Source organism: Xyrauchen texanus, chromosome 30, assembly GCF_025860055.1.
Source record: "Xyrauchen texanus isolate HMW12.3.18 chromosome 30, RBS_HiC_50CHRs, whole genome shotgun sequence".
Taxonomy (NCBI): domain Eukaryota; kingdom Metazoa; phylum Chordata; class Actinopteri; order Cypriniformes; family Catostomidae; genus Xyrauchen; species Xyrauchen texanus.
Window position 1 is genome coordinate 32399258 of NC_068305.1, and position 16898 is coordinate 32416155.

General features: G+C 38.2%; 1 protein-coding gene across 3 annotated transcripts in view; it reads right to left on the reverse strand.

Moving 5' to 3' along the window:
* Window positions 1-16898, reverse strand: part of LOC127624038 (transcription factor HIVEP2-like) — a 103940-nt gene that overhangs the window by 33727 nt on the left and 53315 nt on the right. For all 3 annotated transcript variants that reach the window (XM_052098647.1, XM_052098648.1, XM_052098649.1), the window contains one exon: window positions 841-977. The gene's annotated coding sequence lies outside the window, so the exon portion shown is untranslated. The remainder of the gene's footprint in view (window positions 1-840; window positions 978-16898) is intronic.

A 16898-nucleotide genomic window follows, 5' to 3' on the forward strand; every position in this document is an offset into this window, starting at 1 on the left:
TCAAGTTAAAGGGTTAGTTCACCCAAAAATTAAATTGCTCTCGTCATTTACTCATCCTCATGAAATCCCAAGGTGTGTATGACTTTCTTTCTTCAATAGAACACATTTAAAGAAAAACTAAAAATATCTTAGCTCAGTAGGCCATTAAAATGCAAGTGGATGGTGATCAGACCTTTGAAGCTCCAAAAAGCAGCATAAAAGCGGTCAGTATAAACATCATCCATATGACTCCAGCGGTATAATTAATGTCTTCTAAAGGAATACGATCGCTTTTGTAGCGAAAAATATCAATATTAACATACTTTTAAACTATAAAGCATCCCTTCTGGTCAGAAGCAGATGTAAACAGTGGGACAAAAAAGCTGATCATTACCAAAATGTCAGACTTTAATAGACCTGCCACTGTCTAGTGTGTCATTATATCACTAATCAAGTAATAGAGGAAACAGAGAAACAATATAACCACTCAGTGCTCTTGACTAAATAACTTTAGTTTACTAACTTTAAACAGAATGAATGTGTTATAATCATACAGTGAAGACCAGTAGTAGATTAACATCATGTATAATTTCATTATGATCATTTGTATGAAAAATCTATACTGCTGTTAAAAACTTTTAAGGCTGTTAAAAAGCACAGGACTTAAATATTGATCTGCATCTCAACCACACCCATCATGCAGCCTCAGCACACAACCCCTCCAGATGCACAGCTGCCTCTCTCTAACCTCCCTTTTCCATTTTTTCCCCACACTAAACACCTGGGTCCTTCATGGGCTCCCAGAAATTAATTAGCATCCTGCAATCTTTGCTCATGTGAGGTATGATGTTGCATACTCACCGGAAAGACACGACCAGGCAGACAGGTTTGGGAACTCAGAACAAACCTCTATGGGTAGTTAGGTTAGGCAGGTAAAGACTGGGCAGTGGGGTGAACAGAAGGATCCCCTGGCCAGGGTGCTGAGATTATGCAGACCACTGAAGAGAGAAAATGAAAGGAAACAAGTTTAATGATAATGTTACTTGTGAGACTATATTGCTTAGAGTATAGCTAAAAGCTCTTCATATCGAATAAATTAACTGGAATTTGTTTTTGCTAAAACAATAAGTCCACCCCACTTGGAGCTTAGCCATTTTTTTTGTCAACCCTCTCGAGAAGCTTACCGGAAGCAATGGTCTATAGTTAAAAAGTACTTGAATATATTTTTTCACACCAAAAGCAATCATATCGCTTTAGAAGACATTCATTTAACTGCTGGAGTTGGAGCTTCAAAATTCTGATGACCATCCACATACATTTTAAGGACCTACTGAGCCAAGATATATTTCTCTTTTTTTTTAATGCGTTTTGCTGAAGAAAGACATTCATACACACCTGGGATACAATGAGGGTGTGTAAATGATGAGAGAATTTTCATTTTTGGGTGAACTATCCCTTTAATTTTGTCTAAAAGGAATCACTTGCATGTTTATCATATCGCAGTCCAAAATGAAATAATTTTTTTTTTTTAATAATTGCAATTATATTTTAGTCCAAATTGTTCAGCCATTATCTAAACATCCATATCGTGTATATTCCACATTATTCTATAAAAAATTTATTTTACCAGATCCATACTGATCCACCCTCCCTCCATGCAAGATGACAATATCAATAGAATGAGATTTCCTAATAAGTAAGGTTTGTTGCCTTAAATAACAAATGAAAGAAACGAAGATGACAAAAAATAAGGCCCACAAGATATTAAAATAACAGAAGAAACCCCTGGGTGTTTGTGCCTGGCCAAGACTGACCCTCAGCCAGAAAACAATGAGAAAGAAAATTGCAGTATGGCTATAAAAGTGCTCTAGAAAATTAGATAACAGGACAGAAAAAGAACAATGATCAAATGGAACAATGTAACCAAATTAATACATTTATTAAGCATATTACAGGCATATCACTTTAAATGTAATGAGCCATACAACTGATAAATTTAAATAATAATTACAAATCTTTAAATCTCTGATAAGGTTTGTTTATGCTACATTAACAGCTGTGAGACTGTATAATTTGAAATAATAAAAACACAGAATTCCCTGTGACAAAGCCAGTAACTCTAAGGCAACCTTGTAGTGGACCTTGTAGTCTAAGTTAAACAGCTTGCTCTATTCCTTTTGTAGTGCTATTTAGGCCTGCTCTCCAAAAGTTCATCTACAGAATCATATTTCATTGTTTTCATGTCTCCTTTCCCTCTGCTTTGGAGTGAATGCAGTGAAGCTGTGCTATGCAGCCTCGCAATCTAAAATGAGCCCCAGGGCTTGAGATATTACAAACACCATTATGCTGCTCTACTGCACTAAGTTAAGCCCAGATAACCCAGAAAAACACAGACATTTCTGTGAGGTTGCATCACAATCTGCAGTGGAGCTCACCCAGTGTAAACACAGGCAACAATTCCTATCACCCACAAAAAAAATAAAAATCTTTCACCAGAGCTTGCATATATTAATTACAATGCATATAAAAACGGGTGGGTTAGAAATCAAAACATTCGACATTCAAAATATTGATGAACATTCATTCTTATTACAGCATTATAAGAAAGGTTTATTAAGTCTTTATAATGAAACATGTTGATTCAGAAAGGTACAAATCATCAACCTTACAGACCAGGCATGAAGTGAAGTGTGTTTGTTTTGCTGAAATGGGTTTCAGGACTTTGGTGCCAGTAAATCCACAACAGGCCCAAAACCATATTATTAAGAGTGAATGAGAAGAAACTGATGCATTTATGGAAATGTGCTGGATAGACACCCTTTAAAACGTGTTTTTATTGTAATTAAATTATAAAGATTTCAATTGTCGACCACTCTTTAGAGAATCTAATAAAATCTCTTCACCTCAACAAATTACTCTACACTGAGGAGTGACAATTCCTTCACCATTCTTTCAAAAAGCACACTTTTGTCTCTAGGTATGTTAACTGCGTTCCTTGGTAAGGGTTTATGAGCAAGTAACTATTTTAGCTGACCTGTTGTGGGTGAAATCCTTGTTGTTCCATGTGTAAAAGAGAAACTATTCTTACCACTGAGATCTCTGTGCTGTGGTGGGGGCAATAATAGCAGGCGATGAATTGGTGATGTGCAGGGTATAAATAACTGCCTGTAATTATATGGCTCCACATTTTTCCCCAGGAAATTATACTTTGAAAGGACTTGAGGACATGTGGCACATTTTGTCAAACACTCTTCTATACTATGCACTCCACAGTGTCAATTAAAATGTAAAGAGTGACAAGTGAATGCATATTTTCTCTTTTAATAGTCGAAGTAATTACTAAAAAATTACTCTCCTCAACAACCTTACACTATTTTCTGCCTCTTTGTCTCAAAGTGAATACGAAACTAACACAGGAAAAATATAATTCTGGAATTTTACTGAGAACACAAATTTCTCATAAAATTTTTTATCTGTGCTGTCTGGTAAACTGGGAGGAAGTCCTAGCTGTTCAGATTGATATTACGTAATAATAATAAAAATAAATATTTAAGAGCTCCAGTTAAGATTAGCGGAATCTTTTTTTGATGGATGGGGCATACGTTGCATGCAGGAATGTAAAGGCACAATGCCAGGTTCATCTTATTTATGTTTTTTTAAGAGATCTGCAGTACAGGACACAGTATGATTCACAGTATATGTTTTAAGTTCTGATACAAGAAATATGGCAGTTTATTGATCATGATGCCTTGACACATCCTGCTTAACGGAGCAGCTACATTTAGCTCATTGCATTAAGACTTTACATTTACATTGACCTGGCTCTAGTGATGCATAAGGTCAGCGACCACATCCTCAGATCAGTGATTTATCAATGTGATGAGCCTTCATGTTGCCTCACTTCCACAACATTATTCAGGGTGCTAAAAAATTAATTCAGAGTAATACACAAACGTTAACAAGATCATTTGAGGTGGCATTAAGAAGCTAAATGTATCGTGGAGAAGGAATGGCCCTGGGGCTAGCCGAGCTGACTCGCCGCTCATCGTAACAGCCCTGCAACCATGGGAACCAATGAGCACTCTGTCAGGTACACCTGCCTCAGCCTGACACCTCCATTGCACTTACCATTGCCACACTCTCTCATTTCCTCTTACTCATTCTCTATTAAATCTCTTTCCTGTAGCATTTAGCATTCTCCTGAACATCTGACAAATCATGACACCCTTCCTTTCCAAAACTGGGAGGAAGTTGATTTAAATGAAGCCCAGCTGGGGACAAATAATAGGGTGAGGAGGAACTGTTACTGCCCAGAGTAAATAGTCACAGCACACAATATCAAATCTCTATCCCCAGACTGTCATCAATATGTGAAATATTGACAGGATTTTGGACAAACATACACAATGCGGTAGCGTTGTGAATGTGCTAAAGTGGTACTTATGATTCTCATTGCATAGCATGTTCTAACTGCCTGATGAATACCAGTGAGCAAATATTCCTCATCTTGCATCTCTCCTCCTACTCCATAATTAATACCATTCTTTTTAATAAATACTCTTAACACTCACTGGATTTTTGTCTCTTTAATAGGACTTGTAGCTCCAGGCACCATACACAGACAATGCAATTACCTTATATTTAATGGGGTGACTTAAAAATTTATGGAAGGAAACTGGAAAGTACATTTGACAAATGACACAACCAACAAAGGTGACCGCTCCCTACTTCAACTCTGTCTTAAAAAGAAGCCAGAAAAAAGGATCCCAGTGCAAACAAAAAAAATCAGCAGGCTCCATTGTTCTCCAGCCCCAGCTGCACACAATCCCCACCACCAAATCCCCTCTTCTATCTTTTTCTACCTCCTTTCACGCCTTGATTCCCATGTCTCTTCATGACAGGGTGTTCTAATGGAAAGAGCACCACTGACAGATGAGTGCATCAGTGAGGAATTCAGCACATAGTTGTGGTCATGACATCAGAGTCACACGTTTTAATGTTGGGCGGTGAGTGTTCCCCTGACAGACAGGGTCCAGTGTCATGTTACCCCTCACAAGAGCCGGGAAATCAGGCTAAGTGGATTTCCTGACGGAACTGGCTGACTTCTACTCACATTAGCTACAATGCTGGGCCAAAATCAAGATCTGAAATGAAACTGGGAAAAATGGCCTCTTAAGAACAGTCTTATGTGCATTTAACTAATGTGCATGAGCTTTCCATCAGACAAAGTTGGAGTTTACTCATGGTCAGTGGGTTGGTCAAATAATCTTCTTTGTGCTTTGACAGAAGAACACTACTTTCACTCCTATACTAAAATAACATTCCAAGTACTTGGAAGATGATAAAAGGCATAGAAGAACCCGCCAGATACCTCAGTTAAAAAAGTCTTCAATAGTTTATGAGCTGACCAGTCTTAAAAGGTGAGAAATTGATTCATTGCTTACAACTAATTTGAAACATCTCAAGGCAAATACCACAAGAGGTGTTCTAGTCTAACAATTCTGCTGGAAAGAAAATATTTAAGTTTCATGTTTTATTGTGATTTACAGTAGATGAGCAATGAAACCCTAACCATAGAATATTGATTAGTCAAAGTTCCAGAGGGAGGGCTGTCTCTTCATTGCTTGTTTATTCAAAGAGTCAGAAGGACCACATGACCAAGAACAGGGCACAATGAGCATCTCCTCAATCTAGCAGGTGTTGAAGAGCTGGGTTCTCTGTCTGTAATCAGAGCATTGAGAGACAGGATTTGGGCTGCAACAAATTGGAGCCACATGGTGTTTAATGGGCATTAATCACAGTGTGCCACAGTCATTCTGCACAAGCCACGACAGCCGCCCCCAGAGCGAGCTAAACAGTATCATCTTCTCAAACCCTTGCCTTTACATTGCATCTGACTCCAAGACCCAGATTGAAAGGGGGAAGTGACATTTACGTCATTAGAGGATGAGTGGACCGGTTACTGTCCATGTCACCCCTTTCACAAGCAGCGCACTTTTTGGATCAGAGGCGGGCCATGGAGAAGGAACTGTGCCAGATTCAGCGCAATACATCCCTTGCCAAAAGAATCCTCCCCTGAGATTTAAACGGGGGATGTGTGACTGAAATCACACAAGCTGAGCACACCACATTGGGTGTGATAGTAGCACGGAACTGTAACCACCACCCTTAGAGAATGCGCTGAACCCATTCGTACAACACCCGATCCTGGCCTCCACACTGACATAAGGCCGAAGAAAACTTCTCTTTAAGGACCATGGTGAGGACACCGGGTTCAGATGTATTTTGCTGTGTAAGGCCAGTCCTCCCACTTGTCCTTCTGTTCTTCTCTCTCCTTCCTCTACTAAAGAAAAACAAGAGCAGATTCTCCATGATAGCACTGTGAGTCAAGCTTACTCTATCTGTTTCAATCTCAGTTATACAAGTAAAGAAGCTGGCGCTGAGCTTGTGTCTGAGTCAGTTGGGAGGGTTGGGGGGTTGTTGTTTAAAGTGGGAATTTGACAGCAATTGCAGCAGTTGATTTGTGATGCCAGTTTTTGATGGAGGACAGAGGTGAAGCAGCTGGTTTTTACTACAGGTCTAAACAATAACCCACAGCCTTCTCTTCGAGGGTTAAACAGCATTTCCTGTGCATTAGTCTCTTAACATGCTGGTGCTACTCCTTCCATCCCTGCAAACCTAACTTTGTCTTTGTCATGATTTATGATGAAATTTCCTGAAACCTGCAATACACAAAATTGCAACACACAAGTGAATAAGTACATAATATTTCCATCTATACATCTGGAGGAATTGGTAGTCAATGAGTGCATCCAGCAACATCAAAAAAATAAACTAGGCTTCATAGTTGAGTTTACATGGGAAATTAGAAGTCTAAAAGAATGGTCATCATTTCTACATCTACAAAGTACCACGTTCAGTAATTCCAGAAGAATTAGTCACAGCCCAGACAGGTTCTGAACTAACCTATTTGCACCCTGAATGTGTCTAGAAAAAAAAAGCAACAAGAATGGGATCAGTGTCTCAAAATGTAGAAAAATAAAAGTCAAGGAGTTTCACACTGAAGGGAAGTTGCTCATAAGATGACTTTGTTGTAAACACTAACAACAACATATGATTCAGTCTAGGTCAAAGGTGACACTTAGGAACTAACTCAAAAGTTTATCCTTGCACTCTTCATTCATGAAAACACTTGACCACATCTAGCAAAAGGACATCACAATGTCTAAAAGTAGGAGAAAGATTCACTGTAGCATATTTAAATAGTGCTTTAGAGAAGGCAATTTAGGAAACTTTGTATATACTGGTGTGACAACGACAACCTTGCCATTTGTCAAGATTCGATCTGACATTGCAATGCCACAAACACTGCGGAAAGCTTTTTTGAGGAGTTAAGTGCTGATTCACCACTGCAAGGATAACCATACACTTTTATTTCCACTCTGCTGTGTCTGCACAGAGCTGTTTTTAAACCAATACCAGCATCAAGGAGGCTGTGCCACTGTTCTCCAAGACAAAGAGTTTTCTGAGACAAGACTACAGCGGTTAATGCATACATTTGCATACCATTGCAGAGGTATAGTTAATTGCCACATGAAGCAGAAAGACTAGATAATATGCTGACTCAACCTTAATTAAACATGATCCATTTCAAATTATAGAGGAGGATTTTACCAATGATCAGAGAGCATCACCAAGGCATTAATGGGGCTGAGAATGCTTGACATTTTGCGGCTCTCCCCTAAGACCCAATAGAATAATATTGTTACTGGAGAAAGAGCGTCCTACCCTCCAACCACTCATATAATTAAGAGTGAATACAGGCCATGGGGAAGAGTCTTGGGGGCCAAGAATATCAATGTTGTGAGTGTTTTTCTAGGCACTGTTTACTGCTCCACATCAGAGAGAGTACAGGACTGTTTGCTTTGTGGCGCCTGTCCCTTTAACTGTCACCCAGCTGGAGACAGACTTGTGTGGGTGATAATAACAGCCCCTCCATAAGACTCCTGATGCATTAATATTGAAGTGCAGCTAAGCACAGGACTGAAGTGGCCCACTACAGTCAAGCCTGACAGTCAAGGCCACATAATCCAAAGGAAAAAGATAGAGAATGAGGGAGGGCATTTGGAGCCACTTCAGTCCTAAGGACATGGTTATATTTCCAAAACAGGACTCTCTTTTTAGGCTCTGCCTGTGGGAAGAGCTTGTAAAGTTGCCTATGTCCCACACACACAATATAAGAGTCACACCTCATCATATTGTCCAGTTGACAACTTTCCCACGAATCAATGTCCATGAATCACTCCATCCACACTTCCACATCCCACTGTTTAGTAGACAGATGAGGAAACCTGTCAGACAATCAATCTACAGACTACACACAAACAGCACATTGAGGAACATTCCAAGTGAAAACAGTTCTAGATGCTTTATCTGAATATGGCTTTCTTCACAAATTGGGCCTATTTGTATAATGCAATTAAAGCTTTGCTTCCATGAATCCGATAATGAGACAAAGTATCTTTAATGTCTGGCTCATGTGCTGAGGGTTGGACTGTCACAGCTGTATGAGGAAGGAGAGGAAGCCACTGTGGCATCATAATTATCACATCTTCAGTAAATAACAGTATCTCAATTTCCTGTACACTGCTGCTCTTCACTCATTGCTTTGTGCCTTTAACGCATCAGGCTGCTTTTGATTGGGCAATGTAAAAATATTTCAGTACATACCTGAACAATGTAGTAGAACATGTTCAAGTTGTGGTGGTGACTTCTAAAAATCAATGTATTCTTGTAAATAGAATAAAAATATGTAGATTTGACCAATAAAATCACTTTAAAGTGTCACTAAACCCCCTTAATTCAGCACTAGTCATTCACACCTCAGACTTAAACATTTTTTGTTTAAATGGTTAATGAAATGGGCATGAAAAATATTAAAAGGTAGGAGGGTAGTGGGTGGGATGGGGGTTTGCAGGAGGGGGTCCTGCACAACAGTTCACTCACTTCAACACATTCACGACAGAGATGGCTGAATATCAACATGTGAGTGGAGTGCCCCAAAACAAGAGTTTTGGGTCACTTTGCTGTATTTCAATCATGGGACTAAAATTTTAACGTGTGAAGATTTCTTGAATGTGTACTACATTTTCTCAAAACCCTAAACACACGTCTTCATACTCAAACCATTTTGGCCAAAATGATTACTTTTGACTCAAAAGTAAACATTGTAGTTTAAACCATATTATCTGTCGTAGAAACCAAACTTTGCATTCCAATTACACATAAAACCATCAAATACAATGAACCTTCTGAATACCCTTTACACACTGCTGGGTGGAATAAAAAAAAAAATAAAAAATTATAAAAAGGTTTTCATGAACCAATAACTATAATGTGTCCTTGAATTTCAGATATGTTCCACTCCATGAGTTTGACATGATGTGAATCATACAATCACAAATACTAAAATTGTCCTTCTTAAAGGATGTTTATTTTCCATTCAAACATTCTATAGTACAGAATTGCAATTGCTTGTTGAACAATCAAGCTTGTCACTGTAGTGGTCACAGCAACGTACTGTAAGTCACCAACACAAATGTGCCAAAATGGAATTTGCAAAAAACAAAGAAGGCTATGAAAACAAGGAAAGAAACATAGAGAACTTTCAACTAGGTAAGAGGGTTAGAGTACGCTTGTAGTAATTAAGTAAAAGTAACTTCATAGGCATGCCCTAACGACCATCCAGAGCATCCTAGCAACCGTTAGATTACCCAGAGCATTTACATTATCCAGCCATATCTGGTAGAAGAACATCGTAGAGACATGGGGGTGAGGAGGAAATCTTTTGACTTTGCGAAGAGTACTGAGGCCCTTGGTGGGACATTTTGGCATAATTTTGCCACAGCAAGCAACACACACATTATTATAGAAGAGATGCACTGATCGACCGACCGGAATCAGCCTATTTTCCGCAATGCAGCAATCAGTTTTACAACTGATATTTGGACATCTAACGTAAGCTTAATGTCAATGTTGAGCGTATTGGACACTTCAGTTTTGTTCATAAGTTTGTAATCTTTGGAATTGTTTTGTTAGACGAGTAAAAATGAGAAAAAGGACCATTTATTAAAATAGTGGAAAATGACATCTGTTTTGTTATATAAAGCAACTAATTTGCAGTTAATTGTTATTTCTACCTAAATGCATTTACATTTATGCATTTGGCAGACGCTTTTATCCAAAGCGACTTACAGTGCAGTTATTACAGGGACAATCCCCCCGGAGCAACCTGGAGTTAAGGGCCTTTCTCAAGGGCCCAACAGTGGCATTTTGGTGGTGCTGGGGCTTGAACCCCCGACCTTCTGGTCAGTAACCCAGAGCCTCAACCACTGAGCCACCACTGTCCCACTCTTTCCAGTCACAGAGCACTTTATTTTGAGAGTTGTTTAAGTGAGAGAAGATCCAGTAACTTTGCAGTTTGGGGAATATTGTAATGTTTAATCATTTCTTATATTATGAAAATAAAATTTTGTATTGAAGAAGGGTCGATTTTGTTTGTAAAGGCGGTCAATAACAGTTCTTAGAATGAAAATCGGATTCGGAAAAAAAAAATCGGTATTGGCAGGTCACACTTGCAAAAGAAACAGAAATCAGAATCGGCCAAGAAAATTGCAATCGGTGCATCTCTATATTATACCTATAATTGCACAGATATGGCAATCCATCCGAGGTCTTTTCATGTAAAGGGTGGCTAAAATAATTATTGTTCAACATCTCTTGGTAAAGCAGCTGCAACAACATTTATAGATGCTTAGAATCTTCCCTAATGGGGATCTTATGTGAAGAGGGGTTTCGGGGAAAGAGAGGTGTCAGGCAACAACATGGTAATTTGTCTCCTTATCTAAATCTGTCTGTCTCTTTCCCTGAAAGGGCCTCAAGCATATGCTCATTGTGGACAGATTTTTCAGATGTTTCTCAAGTGGCTTTGGACCTCTGAGGAGACAGAAACAGGATACATTATATTAAGATAATTCACTGCAGAACAGAACAGAGAGATAAACAGCAACAGCTTTGAAGGACTAATGTCATTCTCTCTATTAGGTCTGTCAATTTAACGTGTTAATTCAGAGCAATTACTTTTATAATAAATAACTATTTTTTAAATGTTAAAAACATTAACGCAATTAATCGCAATGCCCCCGGACCGTATTAAGGAAGATTCCTGAGAAATGCAAGCTTGTAGTACCACCTGTTTACTCAGTAAGTGAAACTTCAGCTGTGTGGGCAACACGCAGTTTATACAGTGAAGAAAACAACCATCCAGCAGCAGCACAACACAAACATGCGTTATGTTCTTGCGTTCAAAACACTTGATGGATCACAAATCCGAACTAAGACTTGACACAGTGACCTAAAACATTCATGTTTATGACGCAACGCACCCGAGATGCTACAAAAGCATGTCTGATGCAGGTGTACATTGACAGGTCCTTAAACAAGCCCTAATAATTAATCTCGAACTGATTGACAAAATCCCTTGTGAAATGGATTGCTGTGAACTGTATGCCAAAGATTGGCTTATGATCAATAATATGATAGTAAACAATACATTGTGTTCTAAAGCCGCTTTTGTATTGTCTTATCAATTATTAACTCTTCTGCCACAAGAATGTAATGCATTTTAATTATCTGAATATTTGTTATTTTATATATATATATATATATATATATATATATATATATATATATATATATATAAAATTTTCAAATATTTAAAGAAAACCATGTATAATTATTTAATCATTATATATTGAATTATTGTAATATGAGGGCTTTCTCAGCATATACTTGTATATGTGATTAAATGCGATTAATTAATCAGGACACCATGTAATTAATTTGAATACAAATTTGTATCCATTGACGTCAAATCTAGACAGGCCCCACTTCCAGCAGCCACCACTACAACAACAACTTATCCTTGAGTAATCATACTAAATTGCTAATTTGGTACTAGAAAATCACTGAAAGCTATTTGGTTTGTTAAATGAAGCTTAACATTGTCTTTGTGTTTGTTTTTGAGTTGCCACAGTATGCAATAGACTGGCATGTCGACTATAAGGCGATTTATTGCAATGATTAACAATTAGCTCTTAACCGATTATTATGCTTGTGTCCCGACTTAAACAGGTTGTATTAAAATGTGCTTATTAACAATAAAGAAGAAAAAAATAATCTTTTAAAAATACCTCTAAATGACATTCATTGAATTAAAGGGGGGAAAATACTTTGTATAAGTTTTATTCAGTAAAGAAATTCACTGCAAAAAATTATTTTGTTGTTTTTGTCTTGTTTTCCATTTACAAATGTCTAAAAATCCTTAAAACAAGATACATTTGATTGTGAATCAACATAAAAGATATTTAGACTTGCTTTAAGAGAATGTATCTTAAATATACTGTACAGTAAGTGTATTTTGTATATAAGTGTAGTTTTTACTTGGTTATACTTCTGCGAATTAAATACAAATGATACTTTGTAAATACAAAATATACTTATATTCAAGATATATTCTCTAAAAGCAAGTCTAAATATCTTATATGCTGCTTCTCAGGTGAATGCATCTTTTTTTAAAGGATTTTTAGATATTTTAAAATATTTAAATTTTTAATATTATATTCAACATTCTCAGATTCTCACAATTTGTTCTTCTGCTTTATAGTTATGTGACAGGGCGGAGGGAGGGGCCGGGTTGTGATTATACACACCCGGTCCCTTATCAGGCTAATTAAGCCTCCGAGAGGGATAAAGGCCGACTGCGGAGGATGGTGCGACGAGAGAGAGATCGTCAGCTGACCTTCATGTGTGTGTTCGTGTCTTTATCCCTCTCGGAGGCTTAATTGGATTGGGCTCGTCAGACCGATACCCAATCCGTCTAAAAGCTTCAGTATCGGAGCCAATACCGATCCAGGTATCGGATTGGTGCATCCCTAATATATATATATATATATATATAAGAAAACAAAAGATGCACAACAAAGCTTTACAGTATTAATGAAAACATTAAATGAAAACAATCTGATTACCTGAGGCAAAAGGCTGCCATGGCTGAATCACAACATGCTGATATTCAGTACATTTGCTTATGTGATATTGCTTACAGATAATAATACTAATAATCTAACCATTTAATATTATATTATTGTTACTATGAATATTATTTCGACTGATTTGAATATTACAGTTTTATACAGTAGTAACATTTTTCTGTTGTAATGTCAAGCATCCAGTTAAATAAAGATCTCATTTCAGCAGGACCTTTATTTTGAAAGATATTTGAAGTTCTTCGTGTTTGTAAAGGGTTTATTTTATCAAACTTCCCATGACTCGCAAGCTGAAATCTCTGTGCTGCAATGGAGAAAGTGTTCATTTGAGAGTTCACAGTCGTTTATACACTAAACACACTCTGTGGCTCTGATCTGTGGCTCTGAAGATAGATACTATTGGACACACTGCATGAAAATCAAGCATTAGTAATGCTTGTTGTGTTTGTGTGTGTGTGTGTGTGTGTGTGTGTGCGCGTGCGTGTGTGTTCGTGTGTGTTCGTGTGTGTGCCTGTGAAGGAGATGACAGGGCAGAGAGGTGCCTCATTCATACTGTGGCGTGCAGCGCATGTGACTGTATATTATTTCATTAAATTACATCCTTCTGCTGTTTAATGTTCACACTTGGCCATATAGAGACTTTTTTATTATTATTTTCAAATGGTCTTTGATTTAATCTCTAATAAATATATATTCATTGTTTTTCACATTTATGATTAATATTTATGCTGATATTGAAGGTTTGAAGTGAAACTGAGATGTTTGCATTATGTCCCATGCTCAGATCCACACAATGATTACTATGTGTGAGGCTGGAACTGTGTCAGTGATGTTGGAGGAAGTGGTAATGTAAAGGTGTGAACTCAACTCACACAAGAATGCAATATACAACACCACAACAGTGCAGTCAACTCGCTCACTCGCAGACATGCACACATCCTCCCACATGCAAGATTAAATCTCAATAACACTCTTTTTAGTGAGGAGACAAAGGAAGTGAGGTGAAGAATGAGGAAGAATTGTTCATTTGTTTTTATGTGAGTTCTGACTAGAAGAACTGGCCCCAGGTTTCCGGCCATGAAGCTGGAGGCTGCCACACACTTCAGCTCAGAACAAACACTGATTGACAGTTCCAGGTTTGGAAATGTTCCACTGAAGGGGCAAAAGGAATAGGCTTGTTTTCCCCTGATCAAATGTTACCTATGGCAAAGCTGGGCACTAGCACATATACATACACATTTGCACTAACAAGCACTTTCTCATGGTATTTCATCCCCACTTGTTATGACAAAGACCCTTAAAATCTTTTTTTTTTTTTTTTTTTAAAGCTATTTGCCACAGCAACAGGAAAGGGGAAAATCAAGCAGCTTTATGGCTTTTTTTCCATTTCCATGTCATAATGTGATGAATACTCTGGGCATGTTCCTTTCCAGGGACAGGTCCATACAGTAATCTGACCGTGAATTTCCATTTCTGAGAGACACAACTACGTCACAAAGTTACCACAGTGGGGATGGAACCGCTCATTCACAATTTCTAATCCTCTCCCTGCACTGGGACTAAACCTCTCAATGCAAAATTAAAATATTTTTTTTTCCAATTCCATTAACATGCAGCTGAGCCTTTCTGTGTAACAAGTGTTTCCTGTTCAGCTTGTTCCGTACCATGTTCGTACCATGGCCACATTCAGCGTGCTATGTCACGTGTGATACCAGGGGGCTGGAAACAGTAAAAACAGATTTGGGCTAAGGAATGAACTAATGCTTGGCTAACAACATTAGTAGTCTGTTGATGGAGCAGCACAAAATGGCCTGTGTCTGCAGATGTTCCTGTGAACCCCTGACACGATCACCAAATTAGAGCCAAGAACGTTACGACACAGACCTTTATATAGACCATCTACGGTGAATGCCATACTGAAACAACTAAACAATTTCTGATACCCCAACCATACTGATTTTTAAAGATTTTTTTGCATATCTTTCAAGACAAAGAGTTTGTGAGTCATTCTTAAAGCAACGTTTTGTCTATCAACACCTCTCAACATGAAAATAACATCATTGCCCAAACACAAATCAAATGCTTCAGTCTGAATGGCTATTGCCGTTTCAACAGGAAATTTCCCTTCTGATTTGTCTTTTAAAAATATCACAATGAACTCCTTGTCTACCACAATCAAACAACCTGAACATTCATTTCAGCTGACAGATACGAAACCCCTTTTTTTTCATTTTCTGCATGCAGAAACATGTAACTGTGAGCGACACTGGATAAGAGGAAAGTTCAGTTGATGTCATGAAGTCGACTCTCAGGGGGAAAGCACTGTCTTAAAAGATCTGATCCAGACAGTGAAATGCTTGCTTCAACCCTTTGTCCTTTGAGATCTGTGCAGTTCTGCACTCTATAGCACTGTGGGAATGTAAGTGTGGAGAGAATACAACTCAGTCTGAAAGATGAAAAAGAGAGAGATGATCCTACAAAATCCTGAGATATGTGTCTGTTACGTAACACCCAGGACGCCCCCTTTTGTGTCTCTAACAATGCTGACCTCCTCACAGATGGAGAAAACAGGGTGTCACTGGGGTCCACCACTGATCTTGGTTGAGAACCTCACTGTGAACTGTGACAGAGTGTGTGTGTGATTTGTGGATGTGTGTGACTTACATAACAGATGCGACGCTGTCTCGCTGGGGTGGAGGGGTATACAAACTCCACTGTGAGAGTGTGTGTCAGAGGGGCGGAGGGGTACACTAGCTTCTCTGTTAAGCGTTTGAGGTCACTGCTGGCTCCCATCGCAAACAAGTTCTCATCATCTGGCACAGAGCATGAACGCACACATGAAGCTTCCTGAACGTTTCGAGTATGTGTATGCGTGTTTGTGTACAGGTGTGTGTGCATCACAGGAGAGCTTGTTTGTACATGTGTATTTAAATTTTTCACTGGAGACACTTCAGACTAGGGGTAAGAGAAATAAATAAACATATAAACAAACCGCATAGGCAAATATGCCATGGTAGTTTTTTTTCCTGAGGCAAAAACGGATATATGTTTTTCCGCCGTTTCAGCGCAGTCGAGATCAGTGGTGTCATTGATGAGTGATCTTCCTGCCCCACTGAGACACTAAAGGCCTGCGGCCTTAGATGCATGACTGATTATAGTCTCTACGCTCATCTCCCTGTGATTCCATGGAACGTATTGTACTGCATGACAATTTCAAATATGTGTAAGTCAATCTAGTGCCTTATCTTTACCAAGTTTTTCCCTTTAATGTTTCATTAACCTATTGTCAGTAAGTAGTTTATAACATTTATGAAAATGTTTCAAGAACCGAAACCGCTCTAGCTGCAATGTCGTTGCAGCACCTGATTTACAACAAAATTTGGTTTTGGGCTTAATATAATATAATATTTACGAAAATTGCTCTGAAAACCGAGTTAAAGCTGCCACGTCATCGCAGCATCTGATTTACATGTCTTAAAATAATCTAAAAGTATTTTAGAGGCAAGTAAAGAAAAGAACACCCATAATATGCAATCTGTAATAATTGTGAAAATGGTCAGAGAACTGCTAAAGCTGCCACATCATTGCAGCACCTGATTTACACGTCTTTCTATAATCTAAAGTAGTTTGGGATAAATATAGAAACATCCAAATAATATGCAATCTGTAATGTTTACGAAAATGGTAAGAGAAGGGCTAAAGCTGCCATGTCATTGCTGCACCTAATATGCATGTCTTACTATAATCTAAAAGAGGTATGGGGGTAAATATAGAACAGAACACCTGTATAATACCAAAAATGTATTGTAACAC